This window comes from Aedes aegypti, chromosome 2 (assembly GCF_002204515.2).
Source record: "Aedes aegypti strain LVP_AGWG chromosome 2, AaegL5.0 Primary Assembly, whole genome shotgun sequence".
Classification (NCBI taxonomy): domain Eukaryota; kingdom Metazoa; phylum Arthropoda; class Insecta; order Diptera; family Culicidae; genus Aedes; species Aedes aegypti.
Window position 1 is genome coordinate 344224451 of NC_035108.1, and position 16008 is coordinate 344240458.

Sequence of the window (16008 nt, forward strand, 5' to 3'; positions counted from 1 at the left end):
CCTTCAGCATGGCTTTGCTTTGTAGCACGGACTCTAACCACTCGGCTAAGGGAGGCTTTGATTGATATTTATGTATATTTTAATTTCTTAGTAAAGGCTAATGTTTTGACCTTCATACCTATTGGGCTTTAACCGATCAACCAACCTTGCCACAAGCCTGCTCAATTGGTATACGAGTCTGAATCCTAGGTATGGGAAGCGACTGATTCACGGATTACTACAATCACAATCAGCCTACTCCCAAATGATTTCATCTTCGACTGTCAAGATACCTACAAACGTCTCTATTGTCCAAACAAACTAGGTTAATCCACTCCACCTAGAACAAACAATTCCGAAAACCAAATAAATCTTCCTCAAAAAGTTTTCACCATGGAAAATGACAATGATTAATGAGCTGCCCTCTTGTTCCGTTCCGTTCCGTTTGACTAGTCACATAGTCACGTAACATTTTCCGTTCCAATTTTGCAAGCCTCATTCGCACAAAGTTCATTCTGAAGCGCCCCCTCTTGCCATTAACACGCCGCCACCTTCCCCAAAAAAGGCCACCCATCAACGGCATCTGCCAACAGCCCACTCAAATTTCACTTCTCATCATCTAATTGCCCTCCCGCATCACAATTTTCCCTTCAATACGCGAAAAGATGGGTCCGAACGGTTGGTTAGACGTCATCGTCTTGAAGCTTGAAGCAATGAAATCGAGTTTTCGTGATTTTGTTTCTGACCGGAGAAGACAAGAGATGGATTTCTGTTTTGCTTTGTCAAGACAACGAGAAATTGATGACGACGCGGTGGCGATGACCTCAAAGCTGGCTTCATAAGATATTGGCACAAGGCGTGGAAAGCCGATGATTTGCGAACTTACTTTCGACCTGGTTCGAGGAAAAGCGCTTCGAAAGACTAACATTTTGAGATGACGCTGGCATTTTTGAAGATGTTTTTCTTTGACAGTTTTTGGTGAATATGTTAGGATTATGTTTCACCAGACTTGTGGCGCGTGATTCGAAGTAAAGAGATTGAAATGTTGACTCCGCAGCTGAAAAAAGTATGGAACATAACGGTTCATTAGACTAACAACCCTCAACTTCATCTGTGTCGACTATCCATGAACCAATGCTCTCTATTCCGACAACTTGAACTTCTATCGGTCAAGGGAAAATTGCGACCTAGAGTCAGAAAAAAGTGTCCTACCATCAGGCACTGACACTTTCCTGCCATCAGCAATCCTTAAATTCAAGGGTAAATATTTGAGGCCACTCAACCGAGAAAGCTACCGGCCTCCTTAATTGTCGTCTTTGATGCGTTCGGTCGGTCTGGTCACTCCTTGCTTGACCCACCAACTAACTAAACGGTGCTGGTCGTAATAGTCCTTGGTACACCTACAACAACAGAGGTCTAGCTCTATAATAAACAACAACGAGAGTCATGTTACAACAAACAAAACTTCCAACTTCCATCCGTCTCAAAGTTGTGGAAGCACAGAAAAATGGTCGTAACACTAAAGAAATTTACATCGACCACTCTTTTAACGATCATTTAAAATTTGTTACGTTCTAAACCTCACAACCACATCGTGTTTGACGTTTTACACTGGGTTTTGTCGTACGAAACATTGTGATGAGTGTTACGTCTCATTGGCTGTGGAAAGTATAGTGTTGTAGGCGAAAGCCATGCCAACAAGTCAATCGCCATTAGATGTGGCAGGCAAGATGTCGCATGACCAACCAGCGCGCTAATGCTTACTAAGTTAGTATACTACTGTTTAATGGATGGCCTATAACATTAGTCCCGCTCTTGAGTGAAGAATAGAACAAGGAACTCGTATATTCCTATAACAATATTTTAATTCTTTTATTAGTATTATTTTAAACATTGCATTCATTTCTTATGTATAGGTGTTTTGTGTAAGAAAAAACTATCATGAGTTGTGTTACTTGATTAATAATTTTACTAATTCACTTTGTAATTTCAATAAATTTTAAGAATAATAAGAAAAAGATGAAAAAACTACACTAAGAAAACTTGAAAACTACACTAAGAAAAAACTTCAAAAAACTTCAATTCAAAATTAAAAAAAAAACAAACAAAATTTTCAAAACTAACAAGACGAACGAACAAGACAGGCAAACAATTTGCAAAGAGTAAGAGCCACTACTAATTTTGCACAGAAAAGAATTAAATTTATCGGTCCACTAAAATACAATCAGCTTCCTGTTGATTTGAAACAGCTAACAAGTCGTGAAATATTCAAAGTGAAATTGAAAAGTTATTTGAAATCCCAACTGAGTGAATATCAATTATGATCACAAAATCAATTGTTAAACCAACTTTCGTTTAATTTTTTTTTATTATATATTTATGTAGTTTATGTATTTATGTAGTTTTTGTAAATCCCTTAAAAGGAAAATGTTCCACTGGGATTTTACATTTGTTTTCTTTTATTTATAACTATCCTATTATTTGCTTGTTAAATTTTGTATGAATAATTCTAAGCATTTACAAATAACAATCCTTATTTTTCAGTCCAGTTTCCTGCTTAGATAAGTTTGTGTCCACTACCAGGGGGCTCATTTGAGCTTTTTGGTGTGGGGGATAGCGGAGGGTAAAAAAAAAAAATAAAAAAAAAAATAAAATGGAATGGCACTTGTAATAAATAATTAAGCGTAAACACTGTACCTTTGAAATTCAAATATTAAACAATAAATTTATTCATTTTTTTAGGGGGGGGGGTGGTATTCACAGGATATTGCAGGATGCGCACATTTAATTTCACCTGATTACCACGTTTTGCGGGCTTACTCGACTTCTGGGTGTTCTAATGTCGGTAACTTCGTGTCTGGGCCACCTTACGCCGGATCTGGACGCCTTCGTTCCGCTCAATTTCGCACTTGGATGACGACTCCACTATTCGGCACTGGTATGAATGATCGGCGGTTGCACTCACGAAACGGTTAGGAATTTAGTTCCTGAATAGATTATAATTGAGGTCCTAAAAAACGAACCGACCATTAGAAATTTAGTTACCAAAAGATCTCCTTTCTTGGCCTGCATATGTGGATTTTTTTTTATTACCGTACGGGTTTGGGCCGAAGGGTCTCAGATTTTCATGAAACTTTTTCCACAGGCAGGGCTCATGGATATATGAATAAAAAAAAATTGAGAAAAATTCAGGGTCGCCTATTTTTCCGGAAAACTCAGGTGGAAATTTTTTGTTTTCCCTTGACACTACTTACTTTGAAAAATCATAACTCAAGAACGAAGCATTGTAGAAACAAAGTTTTTATATGAAAATTTAAGCAAATTTTCTCAAAAATCCAAAAAAATATGAACTGGAAAAAGTTTTCCACAAAATTTTCCACTGTTGGGAAAATTCGTAAAGAAAAGCCGGAAAAACTATGCCCGAACTCGTGGAAAATTTTCAAAAAAATATTTTCGAGAAGGTAATTTTATAAGCTTTAATCACTGAAATTTTTGGAATGCACTTTTTTTTCGTTTTTGAGTTATGGCCAATTTTGTGAAAAATGTCCAAATGTGCCATATAAGACTTTTCTTTGAAAAATCATAACTCAAGAACGAAACATTGTAGAAACAAAGTTTTTATATGAAAATTTAGGCAAATTTTCTCAGAAATCCAAAAAAAAAATATGAACTGGAAAAAGTTTTCCACAAAATTTTCCACCGTTGGGGAAATTCATTAAGAAAAGCCGGAAAATCTATGCCCGAACTCGCGGAAATTTTTTAATAAAATATTTTTAAAAAAGAAACTTTATAAAATTCAATTCTGGTAACTTTTAGGATGTACTTTTCTTTAGTTCCTGATCTATGGTCAATTTTGTAAAAAATGCAAAGATTTGCCATACATGCCTTTTCGTTTAAAAATCATGACTCAAGACTCATCATGACTTGTCGAACCGGGTTCAAATTATCTCAAAAATATGAAATTTTTGAAATGGAATCAGTTTCCCAGGACATTTTTCACTGTTTATGAAAACAAATAATGAAAACCCAATTAGCTATTCCAGCTTTCAAACAAAGTATATTTGAAAAGAGCGATCAATAAGATCCAATCCTACAATATTTTTCAATACGCTCATTTTTCGTTCCTAAAACATGATCAAATATTGCTAGGATGAGCTGTTTGAACCATATATTTACAAATTTATAAGTTCATAAACAACATTTCTTAAGAACGAAACTACATAGAAACAAAGTTATCTTCAATCAGAATGTAGGCAATTTTTTCCTGTTAGGTAACTACAAAATTGACAGTTAAATAAATGGGTAGACAATATGACAAATAGGTATTTACCAATTCAAGTTTAAAGCGTTGAAATGGCTTGAGAATCATAAGTTTACCAAAAACTAACAAAGAGCAGTGAGAAAGTGCAAGTGTTGTCTATCAGCTGTATATTCCTCGTTATTAATTTTTGGAAAGTGAAAAAAGTTTTCCCGAAGCTGTTGAAATGGACAAAGTTCAATATTACGAATACAATTCTTTATGCTGTAACCCCTTCGGACTGGACGGCCACAAATCAGTAAGGACAAATCTACGATCGATCAGCCAAGGCCTCATGGAATGGAGTTCGGTGGATTACGGAAAAGATGAAAATTTGCGTGAAGTGCTCCATTACCGGATCGACAAGTCATGATGAGTCTTGAGTCATGATTTTTAAACGAAAAGGCATGTATGGCAAATCTTTGCATTTTTTACAAAATTGACCATAACTCAGGAACAAAAAAAAGTACATCCTAAAAGAATTGAAGTTTATAAAGTTTCCTTCTCAAAAATATTTTAATAAAAATTTTCCGCGAGTTCGGGCATAGATTTTCCAGCTTTTCTTTATGAATTTCCCTAACGGTGGAAAATTTTGTGGAAAACTTTTTCCAGTTCATATTTTTTTTGACCCACCGACTTTTTATACAAGCCATCTATAGCGCTACCATGACAAGTGCAAACACAGTCTAAATTATAGCTTATACACTATATTCTCGATGGAGACTCTGTATGACGTACGATTTTTTAAATAACGATACAAAATTTTATACCAGTGCACAGTGGTCCAGGAATCAGTTTTACGCGGAAAGATGCATTTTGAGCTTTAGAATGAAATATTAGACAAAAACGGTCTTCTACAAAGTTGTTTGTATTAGTAAGGTCTTTTGTTTGGTGTTATTGAAAATTAGGGTGGACCACATTTTCATAGAAATTGGGTAACTAACTTTCTTATTTGTAGAAATTATACTATACATGCTTCAGCAAAGTTGTAGACCATTCCATTTTAAGCAACTTTGCCAAAAAAAGTTTTTTTATATCTCTTAAATTGACCGATTTAGAGCTATTTTCCTACGGTGACATAGGGTGGTCCGAACAAAATTGGTTTTCTGGCTCTAGAGTTTTCAATTCAAATTTCTCATCAAAGTAGTCTATGAAACACTTTTAGAACTTTGAAAAATGCGTAGTTTGGTGAGTGAAGAAACTCGTTATCTCTTTTCGTTTGGGAGTTATTGTTGTTTTTCTCTCAAAAACATGCCTACTTTGATTGTGAATATTTTTGATTGGGGCAAACATAAAAAATATCTTTTGACGGCATTCAAAAGACAAAATAAAATTGTATATTATATCAAAAAATTACAAATGTGTTATTTTTGTAACTCTAATAAAATGCCCTTAAAAACAAATAATTTTAAGCAAAAAAACTTTAATAACTTTTGAACTAAAAAGGATATCATCAATCTTTTTGCATGAAAATTTGCGTTTTGTTAAGTTCTAAAAGTCGTTCATAGACGACTTTGACGACACAGTGGTGCTCAGAATGGAGTATATTTGGTGTTACATCGAGATCATGATCCAGGATGCGAGCCGCACGAAAATATCAAAATATTACTTACGAGGTACAGGTAATCCCTAGCTGGGTCTAGGAGTTTTCTAACAGGACTTTGGATATTTATTACAAAATTCTAAGTTCTTATAGTTGGCTTCTGAGAATTGTTTGCGGTTTTTCAAGGATACTGAGCAAAATCTGAATATTCAAATCGGATATTAGGGGTTTCTGCTGGAAATGATTATTAATTATTGGGAATGCGATGTAAAATATGGCAATCTCTTGTAAACTCGTATGATTTCAAAGGCTTAATGTGGATTTTTAGCAGAACCATAGTATTCTGCTGTGGTATTTCTAAAACCTCCGACAGAATCTTGAGGATTCCTAATAAGCTTCAAGCGGTATTTGGAAATTGATAGTGATAATTTAGAAAGCCCTTGTGAACTTTTGAAATTATCCATCGGAAACTTGCAGCGGAATCTTGGGGAAGATGTCAATTCATATTTGATTTCCACGCAATATCCTGTGGATTCTAGGCAAGCTTCCTCGGGGTTCTAGCGGGTTTCAGTTAATTATTTACGGACAACTAGAAATTCTTATCCGGATCTTGGGCTTTCATAGCGGGATCCTGCGAATTTCTGTTCAATTCACACGATTCATTAACCAGCAGGCTCAACTTCCGAAACAAAATTTTAACTGATATCAAAATTAACTCATAAGAAGCTTATTTGTATACAAAATTATGGAAAATGATGAGTTTTGTTGAAGTCAATATTCTGTTCCGAAATATGTCATATTTTTCATCTCATTTGATATGAGATGCCTAACCATGAAAGAAACATAACTTTGAAGAGCAATTTCCAAATTTTCTAATATTGTCGATGTTTAATACATTAGAAAAATCATTCAATTTTGTAACATCTGGAACTTTTTTTTCGTTAATACGTTCCTAATGAAATGAATTGTACCTACAGATACATTCTTACACTGTTTTAAGTAATTAACCAGTTTGTGAATAAAAGTCACTTATGTGATTTTTGTTTTAACATGGTATACTTAAAGCTTATAAAACTCATTGAAGATAATTCAGCAATGACAAAAGTGTAAAACGTGTGTCATAATTAATATGACGGATTTATAAGTTCGTAGCATAGACTTATCCTACGGAAATCCACTTCAAACAGGGACTGTAAGAAAGTCTGGCCATCATTTCCTTCCATAATGATGACGTTTCAACGTTCAAATGATATTCTTGAAATTAAAAAAATGGGTTCCGATTTTGGCATGGTTCCGTTTTTGGCAACTGAAAATTTCGACTTTGTTGCCAAAAACGGAATCCCACTGTATTCTGCTTTTTTTTAGCCATTGCAAGTGTTTTGGAACATGATATAGGGTTGAAGATTTTATTTTGGACAGTCAATTTTTTGGTTCTCATAGACCAAAATTCTAACAAAAAAGTCATGCGTTTTTCAAACATTTTTTGACTCTCAACTTTTCCAAACAACTATCGATTAGGCAAACTTAGGCAAGAATAGTCTTCTTCGATCTATTCCTTAGTCTTAAAAGAGCGTTTGAGCAAGATATCTCCGCGGGGAGTAGCGGGGAGCGATTTATTTTTGATTTTTTAAATAATAGTTCTCACTTTTCCAAATCAGTCTTTCAGAAATTGTCGAAAACGTTCTCTTGATTGATTGAACTAGTGAATCTTATATTAAAATTTTTCGCACAATTTTTTTTAGCTTTTTTGCAATTAGTCAGTAATAATGTGTTTTCCTCTTTCAAGGCACGAAATGGCTCCTGAGGTTCTTTCAAAATTCGAGATAATTTTCATAAAGGGCTTACAGCTAGGTTTCAATTGAGAAATATTACTTTCAATATTTTTGTTCAAGTTGATTTCCTTTCAAATTTATAAGACGGATCAAGAGTTCAAGATCATCGTATAGTAACTGACTCAAATTTAACTACACATTTTGGTATTGTAACGCCTCTTGCTTCAATAATGAAAATAGTTAAAGTTTTGAAAGCATTGCCAATATCAAGTTTAGAAATGTCAACATCAAGATTGATATCGATATATGTTTCATATATATTCCAACCTGCTCGTAAATAATTGAAATCAAAATTGATTGCTAGTAATAATAACTGGTGCCAACTACGATAACCATAATCAATATCTGGGAGCAATATTTAAAATTGGCATCAGAGAGCGAGCGATAGTTTTCCGTTTGGCTCTTTACGAACCACAGATTTCAGCCAATCTTCGTTGCTCGATGAGTTGTGAAATTTGGAACATTGCCAAGCCATCGAAGCGAACCCGTGGCCAAACCTATCAGGATTGGCAGCATAGTTTGTTAAACGTGTTGAAGTTGCAATGAATGGAAATTTTGAATAGCAATAGGAATCTTTATTTTCATCAATGGGAGTAGAACAAAATAGCTTTTTGTTATTCGGGTAAGATCCAATTTTGAAAAGAAGCTATAGTTATAATTTTAACGTTGGATCACAAAAGTGCAATATATTACGTTTTGGATGGATGGTGGGTTCTGATTTGTACGTCAAAGAAAGTGATAAATTTTCAATGGCAATTCATAACCATAGTATGTGGCCCATAATGATATAACTACAAAAATCTTAAGCTACAGTCCTTTGGAATCCCCGAAGCAACTGTGAAAGTTTGAGCAGAATCCATCAACTCCTAAGGTAAACTAAACGAGCTTGATGTTTTTGTATTTATTTACCACGTCTTCGACATCATGCCGCACAGACTAAACCTAAGTATACTTAATTCTTTCCCTAAACATTATTTACTGATATTAAAATCAAAAACTTCACAAACAATCTGCAACTAGGATCGAAAGTGTTACATATAAAACGAGCGATAAGAAGGTACCCAAAGTAATTGCCGATTCCAGAGCTGACGAGCTGGCGCGTGAAACTGCACTTCTGCAAGCAGAGTGCTGCAATCTATGTTGCCGGTGATAACGTCGAAGACAAATAATCTCTGCAGCAGACCTTGATCGCGCATCGTATCTTCGTGCCGTGCGTACACGAATTCTCTCTGCTCTTGGAAGTCATCTTAAAAGCTACCTAAAGCAATAAAACAGTGCTTTTCAGTGCTAAAATTAAAAAATGTACTTTTCAGTGCTACTTCAACAGTACTTTTCAGTAATATTTTTTCTATTATTGATCCCTTTACGATCTTTGTTTAAACCCGTGCCTTTGATTTTTCGTTGGACCCGTTGGCGAAAGCTAACGGTGGTAATCCTTCTTGAACACCGTCTTGGCAAAAATCCTCTTAGGAGGTCTCATCTTCTCTCGTTCATTCACTAAACATGGTTGCAACCTGGGAGGGAGGCACCGATACTACACACGAAATATGACACCTTTTTTTATAAACTGCAAGAAAACTCCAGCTTGCCAACGACAATCAAGGCAGACTTGATGAAAATCGCTAGTTTTCTTTTGTTGTGTACCTTCGAACTTTTCGGACAAACATGAAAAAAGGGCCAAAGTTTTCTATGCATTTTATTTTCGTTTTTATTAGAAAAAGTAAAATTATGCATATTTGAATACTTTATATTCAATCAGAATAGAAGGTGCTTTCGTGACATTACTTTTGAATAGGCATGAATAGCTTATCAATCGACTTTTTGTCACATTTGATGAAATGCAAAAATATGTTTTGATTAATTACGCGCTTTTTCCATGTTTGTCCGTTGTTTAAGATCTGGGCTCACAGTGACAGTTCGTGACAGCAGAATCTCGGCTCACTATGACGTACAGAAATTTCGTATCGGTTTCTCCCTCCCAGGTTGCAACTACAAACAAAAGGAAAGGTGAATCTCTGAAATCATAACTTCCTTTCAAAAAAGTGGGTTTTAAAACTGACACTAAACGTGGCAAGGATGTAAGAACGTTTCTCCGAAATGCGAACTTTCTTCCAAGGGTGAAATGGATATTGTTGATAATTGCATCGAAATGAGCAATCAGTTCGATGCTCTAGATAAATTTTCCGAACACCAAATCGAAACAGCCACTAGCCCAGGCTCTTTAATTTAAGTGAGGAAGCAAAGAGTGCTGCCTATCGTGGTTAGTTGTTCCGAATTTGGTGGATTTATGCAGGAGATCTTGAACTCCGTTAGTGGAACCAAGGTTTCCTTCCAAATTGCAAAGAAAGGAGACTGTCGCGGTTTACCGGAAACTCTTAAAGATTACGAACTTCTTCTCAAACATCTTGAAGAGAAGAATCACATTTTTTTTACTTATGACGACAAAACTGAACGTTATTTCAAAGTCGTCTTGAAAGATCTCTCAAGTCACTATTAGTCACCTGAAGAGATCAAAAATGAAATAAATGATTCACTTGGATTTTCCCCAGTCCAAGTAATCATTATGAAAAATGAACCCAATCTGGCATTGTTCGGAAAGGGCTTTCTAAAAAATATTATTTAGTTCACTATAACAAAAAAGAACTAAATAATATTAAAGCTTTAGAAAAAGCTAGACTTATGTTCGATGTCCGTGTGACATGGGAACATTTTCAGAAACCTGGAGGAAATTACCAGAACCCCACTCAGTGCCGTCAGTGCCAAAAGTGGGGTCATGGAACAAAAAATTGCCGCATGGATGCTAAATGCATGATTTGCGGAGGTTCTTCTCACGCTAAGGATGTCTGTCCAGTGAAGGAAGATGCCACCAAGTTTATATGCTCGAATTGCGAGGGCAATTTTAAGTCAAATTTTTGGGTTTCCCTTCCAGAAGGAGAGTCGTCGAGGCTCGTGTCAGGCATATGAAAGATAATATCCGTTACGATAACGGTCGTTTCCGGAATTTGCCTGGTAGAGTATAGAACAATGCTCATTTTTCAGTTAACGATCGCTTGATTAGGAATCTTACCCATCAGGAAGATCATAATCATGCTCATTCACAAACTAATGTTATTCCGTCGGTAGCCGTTCGAATCTTTCAATTTCGAATGTATCTAACCACGAAAATTCTTTGCTTTGATATCATAGCAGGTAATTTGAACTCCTGCTCTATTCGTACTATGAGTACCCATTCTACTTGTTTAAAATCAAATGGTAAAAAACCCTACCGCCACAGGTAACTCCTACTCAGCTTCTTCGTCTACCAAAAATTCTAATGGGAAATCATCAAATGTATCCACTTCCAGTGATATGTCTGCCTCTGATTTTAATTTTCTAACTGAACAATTGAATCTAATGATTGATGCAATGTTCAAAGCCACGACTATGACTGAAGCAGACCAAGTTGGTGTAAAATATGCTGATCAAATTGTTCTTGGATTACCTTTTGTTAATGGATTCAATAAATAATAATTCAAATTTTATAAATTGGAATGCTTGCTCTTTGAATGGTAAGGAGGACAAGCTCTTTAATTTTCTTACAGCTAATAACGTGCATATAGCAGTTATTACTGAAGCATACTTAAAACCTGAATCCAAACTTAAAAAAGATCTTAATTTTTTTGTTTATCGTAATGATCAACTTGATGGGGCATGTGGGGGAGTTGCAATCATCATTCATAGACGTATAAAACATCAACTGTTTTCATCATTTGAATCTAAAGGTTTTGAAACTTCAGGTGTTTCTGTTGAAACACAGCTTGGTAAATATACTTTCATAGCTGCCTATTTGCCTTTACAAAGCTCTAGACAGCTACTTAATTTGCTCCAAACTGATTTACGAAAATTGACTCGCAAATTTTTTTGTCATTGGTGACTTTAATGCCAAACATCGGTCATGGAATAATTCTCAAAGTAATTCCAACGGCAGAATTTTATTTGATGAGTGATCTTTAGGATATTTCTCAATTCAATACCCTGATAACCCTACATGTTTTTCCTCTTCTAGGAATCGATCTACGATTGACTTGGTTTTAACCTGGGAGGGAGAAACCGATACGAAATTTCTGTACGTCATAGTGAGCCGAGATTCTGCTGTCACGAACTGTCACTGTGAGCCCAGATCTTAAACAACGGACAAACATGGAAAAAGCGCGTAATTAATCAAAACATATTTTTGCATTTCATCAAATGTGACAAAAAGTCGATTGATAAGCTATTCATGCCTATTCAAAAGTAATGTCACGAAAGCACCTTCTATTCTGATTGAATATAAAGTATTCAAATATGCATAATTTTACTTTTTCTAATAAAAACGAAAATAAAATGCATAGAAAACTTTGGCCCTTTTTTCATGTTTGTCCGAAAAGTTCGAAGGTACACAACAAAAGAAAACTAGCGATTTTCATCAAGTCTGCCTTGATTGTCGTTGGCAAGCTGGAGTTTTCTTGCAGTTTATAAAAAAAGGTGTCATATTTCGTGTGTAGTATCGGTGCCTCCCTCCCAGGTTTTAACCGACTCTAGTCATCTTTGTAGCCAATTAGTTAGGGTATGTGTTCCCTTAGTTGTGGATGTTCCTATAGTTGCGGTAGTGCCGTTTTCACTGATTGTATTACACTAGTCATAGAACCGACACTGCCAATCGACGTATTGGCTTGTTGATCCACGGAATAGTTGGAAAGAGCGTTCAAATTGCTTTAAAATTGATGAAATATAGCTAAAATTGCTTAAACTTTTCTTACTTGTACCAATAGTTGCGGTAACGTGTTCCTATAGTGGAGGATCCCATAAGAAAACCACTGATACCGCAACTATAGGAACACCAATTAAAAATATATCACAACTAAAGGAACAGTGTACCAATAGTGGAGGTATTATTTTTCACTGACATGCCGTGGATTACTGCGATGAAATCATTTTTCTCATTAACTCAATGGTCGTTACTTCCCGTTACAGCATCAACATGCACATTAATTGCGCTTCTTGAATTTAGGCGATTGAATGAAGTTCAATCGTGCTTAGTACCTCCACTATTGGTACACCTACCCTACTCATGCTGATTTTGATTCAGATCATGTCCCTGTTACATTTCATATACCCCATGAGGCGATTCTCAATCCAAGCAGCTCCACTTTCAATTATTTTCGAGTCGACTGGACTTATATATGAAACGTATATTGACGAAAATTCAATTTTTGCCAATGAACAGTTTGGATTCCACCATGGACATACGACCATTCATCAACCTTAACGTGTAACAAAGTTGATCCAATCCAACAAATCTGAAGGCTATTTTACTGGTCTTGCTCTTCTAGACATAGAAAAAGCATTCGACAGTGTTTGGCATGAAGGTTTGATTGTGATTTTTCAAGTCTGATCACTCAGTGTCCTTAATTTCGATATTTTGGGTACATTTAGGGCCCTATTTTATAAGTCGAGTCGACCAAAACGACTCGACTGGAGTCACTGTCGACCAAAAATTTCACTCGACTTGGCTCTGTCACTCGAGTTTATCGACAGTTGTCACTCTATGTGACTGGATTACTATGGGAGTCGACGGGTGTCATCTAAAATATGCATGCTTACTTTGATCGACAATGACTATAGACGAGTCACGTGAATTCGCTCGAATTACAAAATAGACCCCTTAATTGTAAATATCATAATTTTCGTTCAAAATTGAGAACTTTTTTGCTTTCTATCACAAGGAATATACGTTAAACATGAAGTTCAAACATTCCAACGAAAGAATTTTAGGTTTTGACTGAATATTTTTCGTCTGCAGTTAACTCTCCTTTTCTCGATGTAAGGGAGAGTTGACTGTATTTATGGGGGTCGAAAGGACAAAACGTCGAAGGGACAAAAAGTCGAAAGACAAAATGTCGAATGTCACAATGTCGAATGCCAAAATGTCGAATGCCAAAACGTCGAATGGACAGAACGTCGAAAAGGAAAAAAGTCGTATTTTTGAAAGAAGTCGTCATATTCGATTAAATAGGAATAATAAGAAAATCGATAAAAATTAAACGTGAAATCTAAATAATGTTATGAACAATAAAGTCAGTGAATATTTTTTCTATATTGTAATACACCGTCAGTTGTATTTGGCTGGTCTTGGAAGGGATAGTAAAACAAAAACAAATTGTGAAAGCCTAAACTTGTCGGAATTGTTAAAAATTGTTCACGTTATAAAACAATTATTTGAATCACTCATCAAAGTGCTAATTTAAGTCAAACATTGAAAGCACTCGTATAGCTTTTGTTTGAGTTTGACGTTTACGCAGTACCGCCACCTAGTCTCTGGTTAGTTAAACCAAGTATTTAAGCATCGGGTGGTAGTGTTTATTAACCAATGTTTTAAATTGATAGTTGTTCTAGTTGCTACATCTGTTTATGTAAATTCTCTACACAAAAATAAATCAAAGGGTAGAAGTCAATTCCACAATGCATCTTGCAAAAGGTGGATGATATGCTGATTTCTATATATGTGATTCTGAATATCTGTATATCTGAAAAGAAAATCAATCAACCGATTCAATTGTACCGTGTTGAATTGCCCGGACGCTTCGATTTCTGCATACCAGTCTTAATTCACTCAAAATTTTTGTTCTGACAACTTTTATGCATGGAGGATGTTGAAGACGTCGCAATTATGGGTTGTTAACGAAATAAATTGGAATTCAGTCCACAGTCTGGCTTTCGAAGTTTCCGGCAATACGAAGCAGCGCGGTACTTGTTCGACAAAAGAAAGGGTATATTTTTAAAGAATAAAAAAATCACTAATCGGGAAACGACTGTTAAGATCGTTCTGAAATAGTACCAGTTGGCACCAGAAGAAAAAGCACGGGTAACAACCTTTCGAACAGTCTTTTCACCAACCACAGAATTGCTACACTGTTGTTTGTATGCCTCCCATTCAGCGTGCTTCGCCCGGTTTTAAAGTTTCAGAAAAATCCTGGCTTCAATTCCAATTTGTTTCAAGTACTGCACTAGTTCTTTTTTCGTCAGAAAAGGATGGTTGTTTGACATTTTTCTGGAAATTTGTACCATGCTTGCTGTGATGAAAATTGTTATTTTTTGCTGTTTCTAGCGCGGTCCGCATCGCAACATTTTTTTCCTTGGCAACGCTTGTTATCGAAGAACCTTCGGTAGAAAAATGACTGCTTTCGACATTTTGTCCCTTCGACGTTTTGTCCCGTTCGACATTTTGGGATTCGACGTTTTGGCGTTCGACGTTTTGGGTTTCGACGTTTTGTCCCTAAACCTGGGAGGGAGGCACCGATACTACACACGAAATATGACACCTTTTTTTATAAACTGCAAGAAAACTCCAGCTTGCCAACGACAATCAAGGCAGACTTGATGAAAATCGCTAGTTTTCTTTTGTTGTGTACCTTCGAACTTTTCGGACAAACATGAAAAAAGGGCCAAAGTTTTCTATGCATTTTATTTTCGTTTTTATTAGAAAAAGTAAAATTATGCATATTTGAATACTTTATATTCAATCAGAATAGAAGGTGCTTTCGTGACATTACTTTTGAATAGGCATGAATAGCTTATCAATCGACTTTTTGTCACATTTGATGAAATGCAAAAATATGTTTTGATTAATTACGCGCTTTTTCCATGTTTGTCCGTTGTTTAAGATCTGGGCTCACAGTGACAGTTCGTGACAGCAGAATCTCGGCTCACTATGACGTACAGAAATTTCGTATCGGTTTCTCCCTCCCAGCCCTAAACCATTTATGGGATAACAAGCAAGTGGGCAGATTGTTTTGACAGTGACTGTATGTATGTCTAGTCATGTGACTTTTAGCTGTGTCGAAAGTTCGGGAAAAGTTATTCCGAACAATACGATCTTGCGTAGGGGCCCAGATAGCCGTAGCGGTAAACGCGCAGCTATTCAGCAAGACTGAGGGTCGTGGGTTCGAATCCCACTGGTCGAGGATCTTTTCGGGTTGGAAATTTTCTCGACTTCCCAGGGCATACACGCTAAACTTGTCACGCTCAGAAATGAGTGCCGAGTACACAAAATCAGCCTCTCTTCATGCAGCACAGATTCTGTGCAAAGGGGGCTGTACACAGTTTTGAGAAAACGGTGGTAAACAAACCGAATGAGTGAAATGCGCACAGAAGAGGAACGCTTGGAATGCGGAATTCGCTTCCATTTTTGATTTGCTTCTGAAAACATTAAAAAAAAAACATTCATATTTTCAAGTTTTCAGAGATTTTTTCATTCGAATAGCCGAAGCGGAAGCAAGTGGGGAAAAACTTCCGCATTTGCGACCATCTTCCGGCTTTTCGCCTGAAAAAATCACAGA

At 36.1% G+C, this 16008-nt stretch overlaps 1 protein-coding gene across 1 annotated transcript in view; it reads left to right on the forward strand.

The window, feature by feature from the left end:
- LOC5569051 (cyclic nucleotide-gated cation channel subunit A) overlaps positions 1-16008 on the forward strand; it is a 304593-nt gene that overhangs the window by 63659 nt on the left and 224926 nt on the right. The gene's annotated exons all lie outside the window — the stretch shown is intronic.